The following is a 22103-nucleotide window of genomic DNA, read 5'->3' on the forward strand; positions in this document are numbered from 1 at the left end:
GGGGTAAAACAGATTGTTATTTTCGAGAAAGTCCATTAAATGTTTAGCTACAACATGATAGAGTAGTTTGCACAAGTAGATATAATAGATATAAAAGGATAACTTTACCCGATTTATGAACTGGAGTAACCCTCGCAAGCAACCAATCACTCGGAACAGAACATTCACGCAGGGATACAGTAAAAACCTTCACCAAGAACTCTGAGACCCATTCGCAATAATGCCTGAGGAATTCATTAGGTATCATGTCGGGACCTGACGGCTTCTTCGGGTCCATCTTTAGTAACAAAGACAACACTCCTTCTTTCGAGATAATGTTCTGATCCTTATTACAATCAGTGTTGGCCTTATACATTGCTACCGCTGTGCTATCGTCAAGCCTTGGGACAAAGACAGAGCTGAAGAAACTGTTAAACGCGTTAGCAATTATGGATGGAGTAATGCAGATATTTCCATTCACCTCAACACCATTCAAATCAGGTTTAGAGCCGGATTGGTAACGCCAGAACTTATGAGAACTTTGCAAATATGCTTGTAATGTGGTAGAAAAATACAATCTTTTAGCTTTCTGTAGCTCCTCTCGCCCCAGCATACTAAACTTAGCAATAAGAACTGGGTCTATTGGAATTTTTTGCCGTGCACACCCTAGTTTGTTTTCAATGAATTATGTTAAGCATTATCCATGGACTGGGTCTTTCTACTCGTCGGATTTTAGTGGGCGTAAATTGAACCATACAGTCATGAACAACAGTTTTAAAATATGTACAAAAGTGCCTACATCTTTAGTATTGGGGATTCGGTTGAGTGCAAACTCTAAATTGTCAAGTGTTGCGGTATCAACAGCCTGATTAAAGTTATAAGCGGTTACCCTTTTGTTGCGTGTAATGTTGTTATCCAACCAAATGTTTGCCACAACTGTGATCAGAAATTCCGTCCTCTATAGTTACGTCGTACTGGAAAATACCGTCTGGTAGAAGTAAGTCCAGTATTCCGTTGCTCTGACCTTGCATTCGAGTTGCTGGATTAGAACCACCTGATTAGACCATGCTTAGCCATTATTTCTAACATGTAATCGGCATGCAATTTTTCTACTGTTCCTGGGATTCAAAATTCCCTGTCTACACCTGGCAGGTTGAAGTCACCCAACAGTACTATTCTGGTACGCTTATTGGCAATATAATCATCCGTCCTCTGAAAAAGTTCAACAGAGCTACCAGGGGGCCTGTACAATACGCCAATTATCAATGCGGTATCCTTAAGAAATAATGTGCACCATACACTTTCATGGTCATCTATGGGATGAAGATGTTTGTAGGTTAAACTTTTCTTAATTAACAAGGTGACGCCACCACCTCTTGTTTTTGGGTCTTTCCTGAGGACATGATAGTAGGGTGGAAAAAATTCATCGTCCTGTACGTCGTTGTGCAACCAAGTTTCTGTGCCAGCAATTAAGTGCGGTTCGCGCAACACTGACAAAAATTCGAATAGTTCAGGCTTATTAACAATACTGCGGGCATTAACATTTAGCAGATTGAGTTCCTTATTGAATATTTGTCAATGGTCTTTATCGCCGCGAGTGCTGCTCAGCTTGACACGACTGTTAGTTTCCATGTTCCAGGTATAGGCTACACCATTTACTGTCAGTTTGTCACGGATAAGTTTAACTTTTGTGCCTGCGTCTTTAGCGTCTTTTGCTGATTGCCAGTAGCTTTCACAGTAACATAATACATAAATAAATAATACATAAAGGACAAGCCATGGTTCAGAGCTGGATTTTGCTAGAGCACATTTTTATCGTGGTAATGCAGCCTGAGAAAAAGGTCTTCAAGACAGGGGACAGAATATTCAAGGGAGTTGGAAACATCTCTCACATTCTTGGCAAACACATAACGTACCTGCTTGCAGCAACAGGTAGTATCAGTATTCAAAACACATCGCTCACATTGGATACAGGAGTATGAGTATGTGAACTCTGCGGGATAATGAAAGGGTTCCAAAAGTTGCAAATGCAGTGATACATTTTAAACAGTGTATTGACACTTTGCTATAAATGAATGCAATTGCCTTTTTAATTGCATAAACACTTTGCAAACATCTGCATTCTTGTGAATCACACTTTAAAAGCAGGCCGGTCAGGACTCCACCAATTGTCTCCAGAAAAGTGAGTGCTTAAATATGCTGGAGCCTGATACAGCAACCTTTAAGGTTTGCTAGATATGTTAGAAGTCCACCATTGGCAGCTGCAGCTTCACATGTGTTGACACTGAACGTTTCGGCACCACACAAAGCTGACAAGGCTGACACCAACAGCACAGGTGCAACGGGTCTCACTTCTCTAGTGGCACTGTGAACATCCAAGTTGCACACACTGAACACACAGTGCTGACACCAAGCACACATGAGCAATCAAAACAATCTGCAGCTGGTCTCACTTCTGGTGACGCTGTGAAGGGCTCCACACAATAAGCACACAGACACCAAAAGCAGCGGGGACGTATAAATATCCAACCATCAACGGGCTACTTGCGAGCTGCTGCCTGAGATGGCAGAACAAGCGCTGTTTGAACAGCGCTAAATCACTGAAGCACTAATGCGAAGACGATCAGTTGGTTTGTGCACGCTCTCAGATGCAGCCCAGCACTAGGATCTTGAAGAGAGTGCAATGGATGGCGCCCACGACGCGTTGGAAGCCTCCCAAAGCTTTGATGTATTCACGCCAGGCCCATCCTCCGGAGAATGACGGCTGGAAACAAGACGCACGTGCTTCACTTGTGACACATGTTTCAATTGCTCTTGATTTGGAACCTACATGTAGCGGTACGAACGCACGTTTGAGCTGCACGCCCCATTTTACACACTGAGCGGAAAGAAAGAAGCGATTAGCAAGCGAGACTCATGCGAGGTTTGAAACCGGCAGCTCGTGCCGCGTTTAGACGTAGTCACACCACTAAAGGCCCCCGTGGGATATACGGTGCCAGTACACACAACAGGGAAAACGGGAAAAAAAAGAAATATGTGCGTCGCAACAAGTACGACGACAAATACGGCAACCAAGAAATGGCTTTGGAAACACACCATCAATTATTCTGCATCGCCCGGTGTCATAGCACAAACAAAACGGTGATGAAGAGCATCACTACGTTCCGCGTACTATTATTGTTATTTTCTTTGCTGCATTCACCGTTTAATACATGAGAGATGTATCATAGCAAAGCACCCGCGCCAAAGAATAGCGAAAATGTGCAAGCTCACCTCAAGCCGACGAAGCCAGCGCGACTCGCATGGCAGTCCAAAGAGCAACGGAAGAACGTCGACACAAGTTCCCAGTCACTAAACAACTCCGAGAGGACGCCTTCCACTTCTGCATCAACACGAAGGGGTACAGAAAAACTTAGTTGCACGTTTTCCACGATCGAAGGGGTCTATCATGTGCATCCAGCCGTAGCAGCCGCACTGCAGCCATTTTGAATCTTAATAAAGTTTGCAGTTAAGACTGCCTGAACGCTGTCTTTCAGCTCCGTCTTAACCGCAGTCTTAAACGCGCACCGAACGTTTTGTGCAAGCGACTTAAGCCGTAGGGAAATCTAAGCTAAGAACGCTGACCATAGGGACATACAGAGTCAACCGAGATAGACTTGATGCCTTCCCAAAGCCTATGAACGAGCTGGACAGTCACGACGTTTGCCGCAATATTTCACCGAGAGGTGGAAACGCCATAGAAGTAGCGGCTTGGCTTGACGCTCATATACGCGTTTTTGTTTTTGTTTTAACCCCTTGCCTTTCTTGCGTTGTTTTGTCAAATAAGGATGTGCGCGCCGCTTCTCCGCGGCTTTACAAAATAACTGAAACTGCACTAAATCCCGTCGTCGTGTTTTGGGAGGCCGTAAAACTAAACAGATGGTCACTCATTGTGTGTTGATCGGCGTGGTGTGCGTTCGCTCACGTTTTCTCGTTCGTCGAATGCCTGCGGAGCGTCAGTATCGCGTGCTGCCCGTTGCAGATCTCCACTTGTGTCGTGAACGTGCTTTCAGGGACAGGAAATATCCCTGCGAGTTTGAGCTGCAGCTGCGATCTCGCTTCGGCAGGGTCAGCATCCGTTAACCGAGCCCGACTCATCGCAGTCATGCGTTAACTTCATACTGCCTGGTGCTTCTGGCGTTGAAGTTTTTGCTACCGGCGACTTTCTCATAAAGGCTAGTGAATTGTCTTGTATGGCATCCATGGCAGCAATGCTCGGAGGAGCCATGTGGCATAAAAATAAACTGCGAACTACCTGCTCAAAGTGTAACGAGTAATTTTGCCATCAACTTTCAGTGATCACACCTGTATTATTGGCAGTGCTTACATTGCAATTACAGTTGCGACAACTGAAGAGTATATATAGGGCCAGAGAAAACTGTCTTATTATTTGCAGGTACAATATTCAACAGCATTTTGGTTAACCTTGTATTGAATGTTTATAGCCTTTTGTAGCACTCCTCACCCACCGTGATTCAAATCATGTGCATGTTTCGTTGTGTCAAGTTTTTATGTCAACTAAGCTTTTCTGCATTATACTCTTGTAAGTGCTTCAAAATTATTAATTCCACCCTTTGAGACCAATACCTGTAACCCTTACAAACTTGTTTGTTATTTATTCTCTGCTGCTCACTATGTAGCATGACCTGCAGAACAAATATCAGCATGTCTGGTGTGTGTGTAAGGCATCTACAACTGTCATTTTGTACTTTTCTCAAGTATATGTTGTTTAGCTTGTATGCTAATATTTCTTGCCAATGTGGGCCACCATTTCCTCAATTGTATGCTGCGAGAACAGTATGTGCAAATGATTTTGCTCAATGTCGGGCTGGTGCTGGTCACATGCTTGCATTAAATCACCTCAAGGGCTACTGATTTTGCATATCTGTATATGGTTGCAATACCACTCGTAACCTGTGCACATCCAACACCCAGAACAGGCCAGAATTATATGACTGGAAGAAAAGTACCTGGTCGTTTTTGTTTATCTGCAGGAAAAAATGGTGAGAGCAAATGCTGTGGTTGCACAAGTATACCACATTACTGTCATGGTGGCAACTGCTGTAGTCATATGAACAGCTGTATTTGTCAACAATACTGTAACATATTTGTGTTCGTTTGTGTTTCAGAAATTGGGGTGTGGAGTACTGACATTTTGATATACAAATCGAGTACATTTGTGGGGAAGAATGCATTAGAATAAATATTCTACAAACTGGTTCAAAAATAATAAAAAATAATAAAAATACAATTTTGTCATTTCTGCCTAACATTTGCACATGACTGATATTGTGCATAAGCATACACCAGAACTAAAAGTACATTACAAATGTTACACAGCTTTGGACATAGAATTTTTTTTTTCAATAAGGCCCTGCATAAAACTAGTGGGAGCTGTCATATCGTGGCAGAATGCAGTAAACTTCAATATACCTATATCAGCCGTTAAGGATCCAGAAAAATCTGCGCTTTATAAGTAAGCATTATTTATTTAAGGGGCCTGAATAAATTGGCAGAAACCATTTGTACCTGACGTGCACTTGCGCGATTTTGTCTGCTTTTTAAATGAAAGTGTATTGAGAACGACGTTGTTATCGGTTTTCGTAAAGCGCTTTATGGGTACACCATCGCAAAGGCCCTCTTTACAAAACGGCCCCGTAGCGTTTTGAGAATACTTCACTGCATGGTCCACGCGATCACGGTGAAGTGTGGAAGCATTCAAAGTAAGGTGATTGAGAAATTAACGGTATATTTGGTATTTTTACACTATAGTCACAAATTCAAATCAGCTTTTCGGAAGACGGATAGATTAACAAGCATATTTCAATCGTATAGATTTTTTCGCGAAGCCCCTCTAAAACGAAAACCGCATATCTTGATCGTCAACACGTCCCCGTTTTCTATTCAGGGGTGTTGCAGGCATGTGTTCCAACCTGTGCCGCTGCTAAGTGCAAGTTATTCTTTTAGTGCTATTGCGGTCCGTTTTGTATACCGCTGGTAAATAGGTTTACAGGCAACGTTCCGAGCGACGAGCCTTTGCCAGCAGTGGGTAAGGAAACCGTGTCGAAAAAAGGATGTGGTGACGGCTCCAAAAATTGGAATGTGTGAGCGTGGCAGCAAGTGAGGTGTTTTCTAAAAACGAAATGATATTGAATATTGGAATGATATTGGTGAATGAGCGACCCGACAGTCTCGCGTCAAGATAAAATGCATGATTGGTGAATCTTGCGTCGAGATAAAACGCACGATCCGTGAATGAGCGACCTTTAGAGAAGAGGTCGAAATTCTGTGAGCCTTCCAATACGGCATCTTTTGTCACTTCCCGATTTTAGGTCACATTTGCGGCGCACATAACCTCAATTGTAGCTGCAGTGCGTAGAGTGCTCTAAAATTGTGGAATTGTGGGGGACAACTCTCAGCTTTTGATAGCTGTTAGGACAGCGTCTAAATGTAACTGGTCGATTCCTATAATATGCCTCAGTAGCGATTCAACCGGCACTGACGTCAGCACAACACTTGCTTTTGAAGACTGCAGTTATGCGGCCTGTCTGCCCCCCCCCCCCCCCCCACCTCACACAGCAGCACCAGTACGCGCACGTACTTACGCTGCTTACCCAAATGCATATAACCGCTGCCCTAGGAGGCTTTTCGAAGTCATCCCGAAAACGTGTTGTGGAAGGGCGTGGCGCGTTCCTGTAGGCATTTTATGAGAGGAAAAAAAATTATCCAAGCAAAGACGTGGTAATTAATTCAACAAAATGAGGCCAATGCTTGAGAAAAACTAGCGGCTTAACATTTTCATTGTCATTGCTAGAATGAACATTCTTATTGCCAATGAAGCACGCACGACGGCTACGGTTTCTGCTGCTTAAGACATGAACGTCGCGTCATATGCATGCGAAGTTGAGCTCTGTTTTAGGCAGCAATGACTGCAGCACGCGTTAAGGTGCACTCGCATCATGCCCCCTAAGAAATTAGAAATGCATGGAAATTCGACTTTGAAGGCGGCCTTGCTTAGCTGCTCATCGCTAGAGTCCCAACTGGCCCTGGCCAACGGGCAATGGTGATAGCTTTGTCCAGTGGCCGCCCATACTAGGCATTCCACTCATGCAAAGAACCCTTGACCTGCACTCTTCCTTTTTTTTTTCTTCAATAAAGTTTTTCTCCCTCACCACGCCGTGACAGAATGAAAGCACCGTCAGGTGCCACGGCGCGTTCCCTAAGCAGGGGCCAAGAGTTCCCATGTATAGGTACCCGCTGTCCTCAAACTAGGTATCCACTGTCTCTATGGGTATGTTAAGACAGCCCTGAATAACAGTCTTGAAAAAGTCTGGTCTTACTAAAGACACTGTTTAAATCTCGACTTATCTCGGACTTTATCGTGCAAGCGGGCCCAGGACAAAAAGAGTCGCTCGAGTGAAAAGGCCCTGGGTTCGTCTCGACGTCTCCCGCAAGCAAGAGCAAGTTCATAATCACTCGAGCACTGTCAGAAACAACTTTGCGCAAACAGCGTGGGCTCGGCAGCACAACAATACCTCTAAAACTTGTTTTTTTAGCAAAAAGGCAAAGCCGGTTAGATACCTGCATCAAGAAGACGAAAGGCGAGTTAGCTGGAGCCATCGATGTGCTGCCGAACCCACTAAAAGGCAGTTCCGGGTGAATTGGCTTTATATCCTGGTCAGCTGTGACGCCCGTCGCTTGATAACGTTGAGGTAATCGTATCTTCAGATACGGGAATGGGTGTTGGTCGGGTCGGGTAAATCTTGTCGAGAAGCCGTCCAGCAGTGCGCCGAATCCCGCCTTCGCACGCGTTGAAGCGACACACTGTCGCACGAAATGCATCGCGGACCAGAGAGCAGCTCGAGGCGGCCTCGCCGCATTGCACCTTGCCGTCATCGTTATATCGACGTCCACCATGAAAGTGGTTTCTGCCGGCAGGTGGCTTCCGACGACCGCCAACTCATGTCATCACGGCGCTGCTTCCTGTCACAAGTGAACTTCCTGGCAGCCGGTGGGCTGCCTGAGGTTGCATAATCGAAGAAGTCCTGTCTGTCTTTTACTGAACGTTCCCAGTATTTTTTCTTACTCTGAAACTCTCACCAAGAGACCTTAGATACAAAACACACGTGAAAGTGCACAACACAAACAAAAGGGTAATAACCTTGATTCTAAACCGTGGGGCACGCCACACAAAATCGAACGGACACTGAATACAGAGGTGTTTGCTTTATCCTGTCGATTTCTTCCAGAAAATTCCAGACAAACTCTGTAGCTAGATATCTGAGTCGCTATCGATAAAGTATTGATAGAAGTAAATTGTGGCTGACAGTGTAACATACCTTTTAATTTGGATCATACTCCGATTGCAAAGGTTTAAAGCTTTCTACAACCGATATTTTAACCCTGCACGCAAGCGAAACTCGGTGTTTTTGCGAAAGTACTGCTTATTGCATACTAAGACAATCTACTTACAAAGCAAGTAATTTTTTTATTCCTCCTTTCAGAGCACAACGAGCCGTTATTCGACGCTGCATTTGAATATGATCCTTGCAACACAAGTTATATATGGAGGTGATATGAGCCGCTGTGATAAAATCTGGATATGTGACTGTTAGAATGTTGCTTTAACATTTTGTAGCTCGTTCCTAGGATCTTGCAGAATTCATCAGCGATTCTGCATATCAATTTGCATCCCCTTGGTAATTTGGGACATCGTTTTAATCTTATATATTTCCACGCATTTAGCATATCCTTTCTGCAAAAATAGCTTTTTTTATTCTTACCGAATGTATTCGCCCTGTTGGAATGTTTATGTAAATTTCCGTGGGAATGTTTATGTAAATATTTTAGCACAGCGTACCTCTTGTAACACCGACGTAAAAACGCTTCAAAGTTGTTGTCTCACCTGAAAGAGAAAAATGTTACATATTTATTTCTGCAACACAACTGGTTCCATTAATTTACTCACGATAGCAAAAAGGTAGCGCATCCCGCAGAGCCATATGCTCTTTTTATAAAGCGTGTTTCACGTTGAAGGTGAAACAATGCAAAAATGTATCAAATATCTTGAGTAATTTACCCATACCTTTGTTTTCGCCTGCAGCGGCCATGAAGTAAATTTGTGATGTCTTTCAATGGCCGGCGTGTAAGTAAAAGCTCTATTTCAGCTTCTCTTTTGTTGATCCCAGAAAACCTGCCTATGAACCCAGAACAACCATAAAGAGCCCCTCGGCTGTTTGTGAAGACTGAACTGTCATACATATATTTAATTCGGCTGCCTTTTAGGCATATCTAACAGGACTAGGGAAGTAATTGTGGCTGAGGTCGACAAGCATTCCCGTAGACGCGATAAAACATATTTCACGGAGTCTCAATATGTAGACTCCTGCGATATTAGGAATAGGAGGAGCACAGCAGAAAGTGGTGGTGTTGGGGGTGGTAAAACTTTAACCTCCAACAGATACAGGATAGGCCTCAACCTATCCGCCTACACTGCGGTGCGGTGCACATGCAGACTCTGATTTCTGTTGAACTGTACGTACTGAAAACAGCTTCGACTAACTTGTTTAACACGAGGACGAATACTGATTTTATACAGGCGATAATTCCCTTTCGTCGTTCAAATACCTTATTGTTGTATAGAATGTGTTTGAAAAATCCATGGGCTTTTATTGAATGATCCGTTCAACACTAACGCGTGTCTATACTTCGTGGCCGCCGATTCTAGACAAGGGTTATAAGACGGGCCGGAGAGGAGCATGCCTGCGCCTTTGGCATGAGACTCCTTTTTCTTATTTCTTATTTTGCCATGCCCACACGTGAGGACGCGTCCAAGTGCCGGTTAGATGTGTTTCGTTCGCAAAGTAATTACATGAGAAACATTAATTTCCCCTTTTATGTATAAGGCTCCAGTCAGCAGCTTCCGAGCGGTTCTTTGTTCACGGATATGTAGTCTCTACTCCCTCAATTACTAACCCCATAATTTAATCGCGAAATATTTCACATGTTCCTATTACCATACAGCTTACATATGTCAAGTTATCCACCTATCAGTTGTAGATGTCCACTCGACATTAACCGCATTAGCCAAACATCCCGCCGGGGTGGCGCAGTGGTTACGGCACTCGACTGCTGTTCCCTTGGAAGCGGGATCGAATCCCGGCCTCGGCGGCCGCTTTTCGGTGGAGGCGAAAAGCAAAGCGCCGTGTTCTTTGCGATGTCAGTGCACGTTAAAGAATCCCAGGAGGTCGAAATTTCCGGATTCCTCCACTACGGTGTCTCTCATATCCTGAGTCGCTTTGGGACGTTAAACCCCACAAAGCAACAACAAACAAACAGGCATTAGCCAAGCTGTACCTGTTCTAACAGCATTAACGAAGAAGACCAAGCATTACAAAGTTGTACAAATGTGTCAGCATAGACTGGGATTAACGTGGCCGACTTGGCTTCCAAGAGCGTCGATAGATATATATACCTCATGCCAGAAAAATGGCTTGATTTCTCGCTCACGACACGGACTCAACGTCTAAATTTCTTCATATTCGAGCCTCAATAGGTTAAAGGCAGAAAACGACGGGAGGAGTGTGCGTTTGAAGAATGAGGAGGAAAGCGGCGAATGAACAAAATGAAGAGCTGTAAATTAGGAAGTGGTGAAGGAGGCTCCTGCGGTGGCGGTAGGCATTGTGAGCAAATATTCAAGTTGTGAAGAGGAAGAAGTGCACAAGGAACATGCCAGTCAGTGGCACCGTGATCGCTGCGCGTGCTGGATGTGACTGTGTTCGCTGCCGCTGTGTTAGCCGCTGATCTGCTGAATAAACCCCCCATTCTTACAATATATATATATATATATATATATATATTGTAAGAATAGGGGGTGTATTATATATATATATATATATATATATATATATATATATATATATATATATATATATATATATATATATATATATATATATATAGTAAGAATGGGGGGTTTATTCAACAGATCAACAGGACTTGATCAGCAGGACTGAGCAGATCAGCGGCGAACACAGCGGCAGCGAACACAGTCAGATCCAGCACGCGCAGCGATCACGATGCCACTGACTGGCATGTTCCTTGTGCACTTCTTCATCTTCACAAAGTATATGCTTCTGATATGTGGCAGCTTACGGGTCATATGAGTTCCTGGCATAAAGGTTTGATGCAAAAGGCTACTCGAGTTGGCAGCCGCCAAATTGTAAGATGAAAAGGGAGTCGAACAGATCCTTTAGATTAGAGTCTGGCATGGAAACTCTACACTCAAATGCATTGATTAGAGCGAAGCTTATCTATATCTATTGTTTTTTTTTAAACAAGTGGTAGCGGCGCCTTCATAACACGCATGTTTGAAGTTATGTGTCAGATACTTCGGTATGTTTCAAAGAGGCGAATACTAAGGGAACAGGAATTTAGGATTTACTGTCGATGCCGTCGAGCAATAGCCGGCACAATGCGACCGCAAGACTAATGCCACTTAACGTTCCAGCGATCTCCGCCTCAGCCATTCGCGAGTAGAGTTCTGCTTGAATGCCAATGTAAACTCAAAGGGGAATCCCAGAAGCTATTAGCGTGTCGCGTCACACAGTAATGGCGGACGTTATGAAATGCGGAAGTTCTCCATGATGATATATATTTGTGCAGAAGAGATTGCGCACAGTGTCCATGTACCTTTGGGGGAGAAGTCGTCGAAATATGGTGGCGCAGTCTCTTTTATAACAATCAAGAGCTGGGAAAATATTTAGAGGCAGTTAAAGGTGCGTACAGAGGGAAATATACTATAGGTTCTAAGTGCATATATATAGAAACGTGACCCCCAGATTTCTTAGCCCGACGTATCGCAGAAAACAAAACACTTGGCCTGCCTTTCTCAAACTTCGAATTATCAATACCCTGTAATAGCTGACCGGTTATGAAACCTATAATCTATATTGTTAAGCGCATGGTAGCCACCCCAAAATCCATTGGGGCTGAGCTGCCTGCCTTCTACCTTTTTTCTCTCTCTTTTCTATAGAACTTTTAAGAGTCCTTTGACTCAAGACTCCTTATTGCAAACAGCCTACCACTCTTATTCATTTTCTCTATTTTATGGTGGTTTTGGTTTCTCTAAACGCAGCCAGCAGTTTCCTATTTTTTACGTTTTTGTTTTCGTCCGCATTTGCACTGCATTAATCCAGCCCGACATATTTAAAAATAAATTATTCATAACATTTATACTTCTATCGCCTCCGCAGGCCTTAGGCGTTGCTTGAAAATTACGTGAGAGACGTCACGTGCCTTTAACAGTCTTTATATACTGATAATATGCACTACGATGGACAGAGGCACTCGATAGTCACAAGGCACCAGTTACTAAAAGTCACTGGTCAGCGTCTTCATAGCGGGCACGTTTTCTTCAGACGCATAAAAAAAGACACGGCATGCATCCTCACTCACACGGTGCTGCCTGGTAACTCGGCCCTCTTCTTAGCTGCTGTAAAAAGGCATTTGTTCATGCTCGTTGTCCTCCACTGATCTTCTTTCTTTTCTCTTAGGCATCAGGTTTTGCATTACGTGGCCCGTACGAGTTGCACATGGTGAAAATACCAGAGTTATTCGTATCGAGCCGCTGTTAGGCAAGCTTCTACCCTCCGGGATATCCCTCCCAGCAGCCACCTCTCTATGGTAAACCCTTAAGTAGCAAGCTGGGTTCCCCCACTCTACCATTTTCCATACAAATTACTTCTGATCTTTCAAACCCGTAAAGCCTCCTAAAGGGCTCTCTTGCTTCCCCCTCCCTAAAAGGTTTTGTCATGGGCTTGAAGGTTCTAATTAGAAGAAACGCCTTCGTTACAAACAAAATCATCTCAGTAACCCTTTAAGTTGAATCGAACTGCTATCAACGAAATGTCGTATAGGTTTCATTTTGGCTATTTCGCACTTCGTTAAGTTTTGGAGCAAAGCAATGAACTCGATTCTTGCTCGGTTCTTGAGAGACACACCTCGGAGCCTCGGGTATATGGCTACACCTCCACCTTTTAAAATTGTCTCAAAGTTATAACTTTTTATATAAGGAGAATTCATCAAGCCTAAAGTATTTTAAAAGTGGACCTGTCGCACTCAAAGCATATCACTTTACTTCTTGTCTAGGCGAAGAATAAGAATAATGTTCTTACCTCGTGCTTTACCAAAATGATAGGTGCGAGACAGGTACGAAAAAACTGGAAAGAAGCACACGACGAAACAACCTCTTCATTATCAGCGTAAAGACACTACTTCAGCGATAATGGAAACTTGTGAAGGTTCGTAGACAATATTGTGAGGCGAAGACGTAGTATGCCTTCGTAAAAGCACGACCCACGAATTTGCCGCATTCAGGAAAAAGAGTATTTGAAAGTCGGCATGAGGTCATCGGTACACTCACATGGTCGGAATGGTTTGTTTGTTAGTTAAAGTGTGTGTGCGATGTATAAGTGATTATTTCGCTCGTCTTAATCACCACTCTTACTCCGTTATACTTTAGCATTCACAGCGCAATCATTGTAAGTGCACAGCGGGACAGACCTTTATCCATGTTTAACTAGCTTAGATTTTCTTCTCTATTTGCTAAACCAGTGCGGCCAAAACATTGACCATTTGCGGAAATACTGATACGAAATTAGAAATAAATGCAGTTGCGAATTAAAAACTCTATATTATTCCTAGTAATGAGAACGTATAGTGTTAGAGCGCTAGACGCATGGTGACGCAGAAACGGAGGACGCTGATTATTCAGAATCATCATCATCAGCAGCCTGACCATACCCACTACATGGTGAAGGCCTTTCCCGTATTCCTCCAAGGAACCTGGTCCTGTGCTAGCTGCATCCACTTTATCCCTGCGAACTTCTTACCCTCATCCGCCCACCTAACTTTCTGCCGCTCCCTGTTACGCTTACTTTTGGAATCCAGTTTATTACCACAAGAGACCATCGGTTATCCTCTCCAGCTAATATTCCGAGAAACACAATTAATCCAATGGACTATTCAAAAAGCTTTATTCCTATCAAGCATAATTACAGAACCAATATTATTGCGAACAAGGCAAGTGGCAATTGAAGATGTCCTAGAAAGTTGTTTTTATGACGCTACTACCAAGCTTTGTTTACCTATGTATATAGCAGGACGCGTTCAAAAATGGATCCCAAATGCTATGTTAGTCTCATATAAAGCATGCAATAGCGTAAATGGCATTTAACGCTTGCAAAATTAAAACCATGTGAATCTATTCTCTTCATCGAAGGACCCATCTTAACTTAAAGATAGGCGCACTGCGCCGTGATATTAGTAACGTGTTTTATGCATAGGTGCACTTCATGCACCACTGTCACTGCAGCAGTAAGACTCCGATTCAATAATTATTTTAGCCCAATGCCTGGACCATTTTCATACAGTGTATTCGTAAGGCACATCATATCTATATGACGTCTGCCCTCTAAGACCCATTTTTGATAAACATATGAACAATTTTGAGGACACTATTCTTAAGCAGACGGGAAGAAGAGGCGGTAGTAGACGTTCGCTTTGGAGGGCTTCAATTTGAGTTCTTATTTTTCATTACTCTAATTTATTCTTACAAGGCAACCCTCAAATGGCTGCATGCCCTTCATAGTCGACTTTCGCACGTTTTGTGCCACTTCGCAATTTAGTTTCCGCACCATGATACATTGCGTGTATTGGAAACGTGCACAAGGAAAACATCTGTGCATTTAGTGCATATACCCGCTAATTGTGTACGCGATAAAGAGCTCACTTAAGCACAGAAGGCGTGCTCGTTAAATGAGATTATTTCAAAATGCGATGTTCATAAGAAAGACAATCTGCGCAACACTTACACGTGAGGTGCCCTTCTTGTGCGGCTTTACAGCAGTACGGAAACGTTTCGTGGCCAGTCGATGCCAAACTTTCTTCGCGTTCTGGCTGAACTGGGTTCACAGCGGCTTCTAAGCACCTACATATATTGAAACCTTAATTAAGTCTCGCTTCGTGTGTATCTCATAATTGCCTCAGATATTGGATAATATCTGAGTGGTTTCCATCTGCAGAAATACACTGCCCGCATTTTGGACCCATGTAGTTTAAAGAGTGATTTGAAGGAGGGTAAAAGCTGTTTTTTTTTATTTAGTAACTGCCGTAATAAACGCAACCTACAAAACGGATGAAATATACAAATAAATAAAGAAGCCATGAGTCCCCTACAAATGAGAGGGCCCACCCTGGTAGCTCTGCGCTCAAGACGCTCAACTACTAAGCTCAAGGATGCGGGGCAGAATCCCGTCCGGGGCGGCTGCCTTTTGATGAAGCCGGAAAGCAAAGCGCCCATGTGCAGTGACATATTAGCGCACGTTTAAGACTTCCAGGTGGCCGAAATATTTAGGAGCCCTTTCTTACGACGTCCGTCGTAGTCTGAGTCACTTTGGGACATTAAATCCCATAAGCTATAGACCATTAATACACAAGATGGAGCAAAAAAGCTTGTACTTTCAACAATCTTGTACAAAATTTAGGTACATAATAAAAATAAAATAAAAATAAATAATAATAAGTAGAAATAAAAAATACTTTTCGAATGTCTTCGTATATATGCTACCTGAGATGTCCGGGAATATTCATCCAACTGTAGTTCTTTTCTCCCGAATATTGCAAATACTGACAACTACGCGGCTTAGCCAAGCGATCCCGCCACCGAAGAAGGCGTAAATTTAGACGAGCTGAATAAATGCTGAAAAAGATGAAAATATCGCTCCTAAACAAACAGTGAAACCGAAAACGCATGCGGTACTAGGCGTGTACGAGGGCAGCGATGCTAGCAGTAGTTTGGTGCTCTGCGTAGCATTTGGCTGCCTAACAAGCTTAAACGCGCACTGATATCGCATACCACAAGACAGCTATTATGTTATACCAGCGTTAGAAACATGGACAGATAGAAATACAAACACACGTTGCACACATTGTTCGTGTTTCCAGCACTGTTTTAACGTTATATCCAACCAACTCGGCCAACAAGCCACTTTGCACTAGAATGCCTTTTTCGTTTCACATATGTCGACGCAGCCGCCACGCTTGAGAAAGAATGGTGTGAGCATGGGCCGCGCTGAGGAGCCTTGAAGAAATTATGCCAGCGCTTCGCAAGAACGGAGTGCTGCTAACATGCTAATGCATAACTTTTGCTATGTTGCTGTCCAAAACATGCTTAATTAATATACGTTTGCTTGGAAAACAATATCAGTTTCAGAGCCGCAAGGTGCATTGAAAACAGCTGCCACAGCGAAAGTGGTGATCATCATATTCAGAAATGCGTATAACCGTTACACCTGACAGCTCCCAGTCTAGATTTTTCTATACTTCCTCTAACAAAAGGCGATCAGTACTGAAGAGAATGTGTTACCTTTTTCCAGGTCCCTGCCTCTTAAAAATTTTATTACTTCATTTATTGAAAACTTTCGGTGCTGCACAGCCGTTATAGGTATCTTCCAGTATTTCTGGTAGAGCTCATCTACATCATCGTTTCTAAATGTCTGCGTGATGCTTAAGTTAAGACTGGGTTGCTGATATTCCGAGCATTTGTGCATCGACAAGATGAGAGTGTGTGTATATATGTGCTGCCATTTACTTTAGGGGTAGCTGTATGATCCTTATAGGTGATTAATTACAAAGTCCGTAATAGTACGTGCGAATACTTTAGTAAATATATTGTGCGTACAGACAGAAATTTGATCAATTTGTAGTTTTACAAGTCCTTTATCTGTCTTTTCTTAGAAATTAGGGACACACTACCGCTCTTACTTGCTTCCAACACTGTCGACATCATAGGCAATGTATACACTGGTTGGTGAATTCATATGATCCGATGACTTCATCATCATTCAACAAATGACTGGTCAGCCGATCCCCGCTAGAAGCGTTCCCCATTTACAATGCTTCCATAGCGTCCTTTATTCTGTTCTTATTTGCCGGTCGAACGTCCGACTGCTCTGACCTACTGCCACTCACATTATCGCACTAATCTCTCTCTCTCAGCGCATATTTATATTTAACTATGCATAGTTTCCTGTCAATCGCGTTCAGGCTACAACCGTTCTTCCAGGCGCAGCCAATTTTCTCCATAACATAGCCATAGCCCATAGGAAAAACTTTAAGTGCTGGCATCAATCTATATTCGAAAAACAGCGTTGATCGATTGATCGATTATTGCTTTGAGGTTGGTTCCTGACACGAAGGTGCTTCAGGCAGGTTTTCACACCTGCATTGTTCATGCAGCCCACACTACATATTTTACTGGATTGTGAACCTCGAGATTGCTTCCGAACTTTGTTCAGAAAACTCGACGTGAGACACTGATGAGGTAACGTCCAGCCAGAGTCCTTCAATACCTTTAGTGGCCATGAAGCTTCGCCGCCACTCTGTGGGAGAGCTTCGTGTGCAGCCAGCTGCGACCGCAGTACGGCGCTGCGTGTATAGTCTGGGGGTAGAGTTACTGATCCGGCGGTATCTAGGAGGCGAGAACGACTGCAGCCGCTGCTGTCTGTGTGAAGTAGCGTGGTGTGTGCGTTCGGAGAGTTCTGTTTCTGCTTGTGCTGTGTCTCGCAAAATGATCTTTGGGTGTGCCTGAAAGCCGGTAAGGATACCGCGTACTTGCTGCATAGATGGGTGTTGCTCCGGGTAAAGAGGAAATGAAGGTGTCGATCTTCCGCCTACCCAGTGATAGCGACCAGAGTAGAAGGTGGAAGCGCGCCATACCACGCCAAGAAATTTCTGGGTTCAGTTTTGAGTGCCCGCATGTGCGTGAGTGTGAAAAGCACTTCGATGGGAGCGACATTGTGCGTGCATATGAATGGTTGGTTGATGGTGTGGTTGTTACCTCACAGCGTGATGTCCAAAACACTCGCCGGATGCCATTTTTGAAGGAGTTCGTCGGGAGAATATTTTTGCGTGTCCTCAGTGCGAATTCACGTGACCCATAATGACGTAGCCTCTACGTCACGTACACGTACCGCGTGAGCTTTTCTTCCTGGAGAGTGGCGCGCTGCTCAGTCAAAAGGCGCGATGCGGGGAATGCAGAATGAGCACCGATTATGTGCGTTCGACATTAGTCTTTTGCTTTCGTTTTTTTTTTCTTCAAACGGTTTGGCGAAGTGGCTGTGATTCGAAGCGACGAAGGATTGTGGAATTACACAAGTTCCTTACCTTATGGACAGACAATTTTCTGTCACTATAGTTTCACATAAAGGGCCTAACTAAGGTACAAAGCATCATAATGAGCCCTGTACTTAAAGATTTAGTACAATCTATAGTGTTGCCTGCGCTACCGTTCAGGCCAAAGCAGCCCATACTTCACTGCAAGAAAAAAAAGAAAGAAAGCAAGCAACCATGTATACTGTGCGTGCTTTGCCGAGGGCAGCTCCAAGTCGTCGCTGGTTTGAAACTGCACTGTCTACGTTGGCCAGCCTATCCGCTCCTTCTTTCTTTCTTTCCGCACTGCTAGAGAAACAAAGAACAACGCGTGTGTGCAGCTGTGTGCTTTGCTCGGAAGACAACTTTACGCTTCCCCTCCTTCAACACGAAGCCGCGCTCCGATGGCTCCGTTTCCGACGGCCAAGCGCCGCCTTTCATCCTTCCCTCGCATTACACTTGAGAGACGTCTTGTTCCCTCTCGCTCCTTCCAGTAGAATGAAAACGAACAAAAAGCACCAATAGGACACGGAGAGTCTGTCGTAGGCCCTACGACGCTTTTGAGTGATGTGATTGCGCGCCTAGGACCTGCACAAATATCCTCCCGACTTCCTGCGTATTTAACGAATGTAAAAGCCTTTGAGCTCACTCGCATAGACATCCTAAGGGTACCAAGCGTCGCCGGAAATATCACCTGATCTGGAGTGCTCAGACGCTGTCCCGACTGTGAGCACTAGCCCGACGGCCGCAGATAGAGCGGGAAATAGTGCTATGAAGGTGGAAATGAAGGTAGACATGTGGGCCTTGTTGCTTGTGTGCTGATTGCATGTTCGGCCCACTAGAAGTTTGTGAGTGAAATTGTCGCTATTTTTGCGAGCCATCGTTGACAATTTTCAACGATGGCTTGCTGAAGTTGCATCCAAATGTTATATGTTCAACTCGGAAGCCTGGTAACTTGACATCTATAAGTTCGAAAGGCTATCTATAAGCGCATTCAAACCGTTTGCTTAGGGTCCTAAATATTGTAGAAGACCACGTGGAGAAGTTCACAGTAGAGAAAAATACATGCCCTTATCTCTGCATGAATATTATTGAAAGCAATTTTCATAACAATGGAATTTCGTGTGCCAGCCTGGGCCCTCGGTAACATTTTGTACAAATCACGGTAGAAGTGTTTTTTTTTTTTGAAAAGATGGCTGCAGTTCTTTACCAAAAGAAAAAAAGAAATCCAATGAATCTTCGCGGCAGTCTTCTTCGGCAAATGGAGGAAAAGTGTTTAGTTAAACGTCTGTACACGGCTGCGTGTAAAGTATCATTGTCACACCTCTGCAAAATAAAAAATATTTTCATGATTTTTTTTTTGTTCTAAAAATTGATGTCCGGCCGTCATGAACTAAACTTGACCACGCCTTTTCTCCCGCAAGGGCACCTTGTGTAAACTAGGTGTTGGTGCTTGGTGCCACCACGGACCCTGAGCCCCCATACCGAAGCTGTAATCTGTACCGTGGCGATAGGTTGAGAGGTGAAGGGAAGAAACCTTGAACGGTGGCGGTCGAGGCCGTGGTCAAGCCTCGGCCGATGGGCTCCTCGCCTGTCCACCAGGCGAGGGGCTCCGGGACCTTCCTCTGCGTATAAGGGTGAACCAGAGGCGACATATATTAGGACCCCTTAAAATAATCCATACTGCATGGAAAAACTACCTTTAAAAAAACCTGATCGACCCCCGAAAAGGAGTCGCACCGAAGTGACGCAAAAAATCAGTACACCAACTGAGAACTCTCCAAAGTTTCTTGTCTTGCACTCTGTAACCGAATCTCAACCAGTAAATGAACTGTCAGTCTTTCTGATTGCCAACTCTCTGAAGGCCATCATTGGGGCAAACTACAAAGCGAAAAAACTAGGATCTGGTGACCTGCTAATAGAGGTATCAGACAAAAGTCAATCTGACAACCTTCTCATAACAAAAACGTTTGCTCACCTTGACGTTCAGGTATCACCCCACCGCAGTCTTAACAGCTGCCAGGGAGTTGTCTCTGAGCGAGACCTCCTAAACGAAACAGAATCAGATCTCCTTGAGGGCCTACAGAACCAAGGTGTAACAGCAGTACGAAGAATAACAATCAGGCGAAAGAACGAAGAAATAAAAACGAAACATATTGTTCTCACCTTCAACCAGAGCACACTTCCTGAATTTGTCAATGTGGAATTTATCCGATGCAAAGTTAGCCCGTACATACCAAGCCCCCGCAGGTGCTTCAAGTGTCAGCGGTACGGGCATGGTAGCCAGACATGTCGAGGACGCCTTACCTGTGCAAAATGCAGCGCGCATGACCATGCAACCGATAAATGCAGTGCAACTGACTACAAATGTGTGAACTGTGAGGGCACCCACCCTGCATACTCACGGTCCTGTGCAGCCTTTCAGGCTGAAAAAGAAGTAATCAATATACAGATAACTGAGAAGATAACATACGGAGAGGCCCGAAAAAAGCACAGAATGCTTTCCTCAGCTCCCTATGCTAACGCAGCCCGCAGAGGGGCCAGGCCGCGTCTAGTAACGGTGGGCACGCAGTGCAATGCTGCTGACGTGCTCCCACCACGGCTCCTCACTAAGCAGCCACCGGCTGCACCAATCTTTGCAATCCCGGAGGTCACTTTCCCCCAGACGTCCGGGACACCAAAGACATCTGAGAGGGACTTTGTTCCTCTTGAAAAACCTCCTGCCTCCATGCCTTCACCAGAGTCGATGGAGGTGAGCACGGACTCCGCAGCGTCAGCGGCGCCTAGGGAGTCCGCCAATGAGAGGCGGGGCCTGCTGGACCGTCTCGAATCAAAAAAACATACACCAGTTAAGCCCCCTGATAAGGGCGGCGAGTCCTAACCCTACTCTATATTCCTTCCACACCTACCAAAATGGCTACCGAGAGTATCATTTATTGGAACTGTCGAGGACTCCTAAAAAATCTGGATGACGTATATGAAATCCTCACCGAACACCAACCAAACATAGTTTGTCTGCAAGAAACGCATCTGAAACCAACAGACACAAATTTTCTCAAGCAGTATCGTATTTTCAGGAAAGATAGGCTAGGCAGTACTCACCCCTCCGGTGGCGTTGCCATTATAACACAAAAGTCAATCGCTTGTTGAAACATCTCGATTAACACAGACTTAGAGGCAGTGGCAATACAAGCCTTAATATTCGGTAAAATAACAACGGTATGTTCGCTGTATATTCCGCCAGATCATAGGCTATGCAACAAAAATTTTGAAAAGCTGATTGACCAACTCCCAGAACCATGGCTGCTGGTCGGAGACTTTAATGCCCACCACCCATTATGGGGATGTACAAGAACGGACTTCCGAGGTGCACTAATTGAAAAGTTCTTGTTGTCCTCAGGATCATGTTTACTCAACTCTAAACAGCCAACATACTACAGCTCAGCCCATAGTACGTACACAGCCATTGACTTAGCCATTGGCTCTCCGATGCTCTTGGCAGCTACAGAGTGGGTTGTTATTGACAATCGATATGGAAGCGACCATTTTCCCATCTCTGTGAAGTACACAGGCAATAAAAATGTAAATGCATCTAGTCCCAGGAAATTTAAAGAATATGTGGCCAACTGGGAGATGTTCAGGGAGCACTCAGCTCTGCCCTGTTCATCAGTTACTGGCTTAGGCGTTGACGAATCTCAACTCTTGATCACGCTGCACAATATAGATGCTGCAGAAAAACACATTCCACAAACATCAAGTAAGCCACGAAACAAACGAAGGCCGTGGTGGAATGCAGAATGTAAAACTGCCCGTGAAACACAAAACAAGGCATGGTCGAAGTTACGCCGATACCCCACGGCTGAAAACATAATAGA

General features: G+C 44.3%; 1 long non-coding RNA gene across 3 annotated transcripts in view; it reads right to left on the reverse strand.

Annotated features, from left to right (window-relative positions):
- Window positions 1-22103, reverse strand: part of LOC146180504 (uncharacterized) — a 75027-nt gene that overhangs the window by 21684 nt on the left and 31240 nt on the right. For 2 of the 3 annotated variants that reach the window (XR_014700370.1, XR_014700369.1), the window contains exons 4-6: window positions 14892-15007; window positions 13194-13238; window positions 8879-8923 (exon numbers count right to left, since the gene is read on the reverse strand). This is a non-coding gene — a long non-coding RNA (uncharacterized LOC146180504). The remainder of the gene's footprint in view (window positions 1-8878; window positions 8924-13193; window positions 13239-14891; window positions 15008-22103) is intronic. The other variant, XR_014700371.1, reaches the window with a different exon arrangement.

The sequence above is a fragment of the Amblyomma maculatum genome, chromosome 8 (genome assembly GCF_055883805.1).
Source record: "Amblyomma maculatum isolate TAMU_Amacu chromosome 8, ASM5588380v1, whole genome shotgun sequence".
In the NCBI taxonomy this organism is placed as follows: domain Eukaryota; kingdom Metazoa; phylum Arthropoda; class Arachnida; order Ixodida; family Ixodidae; genus Amblyomma; species Amblyomma maculatum.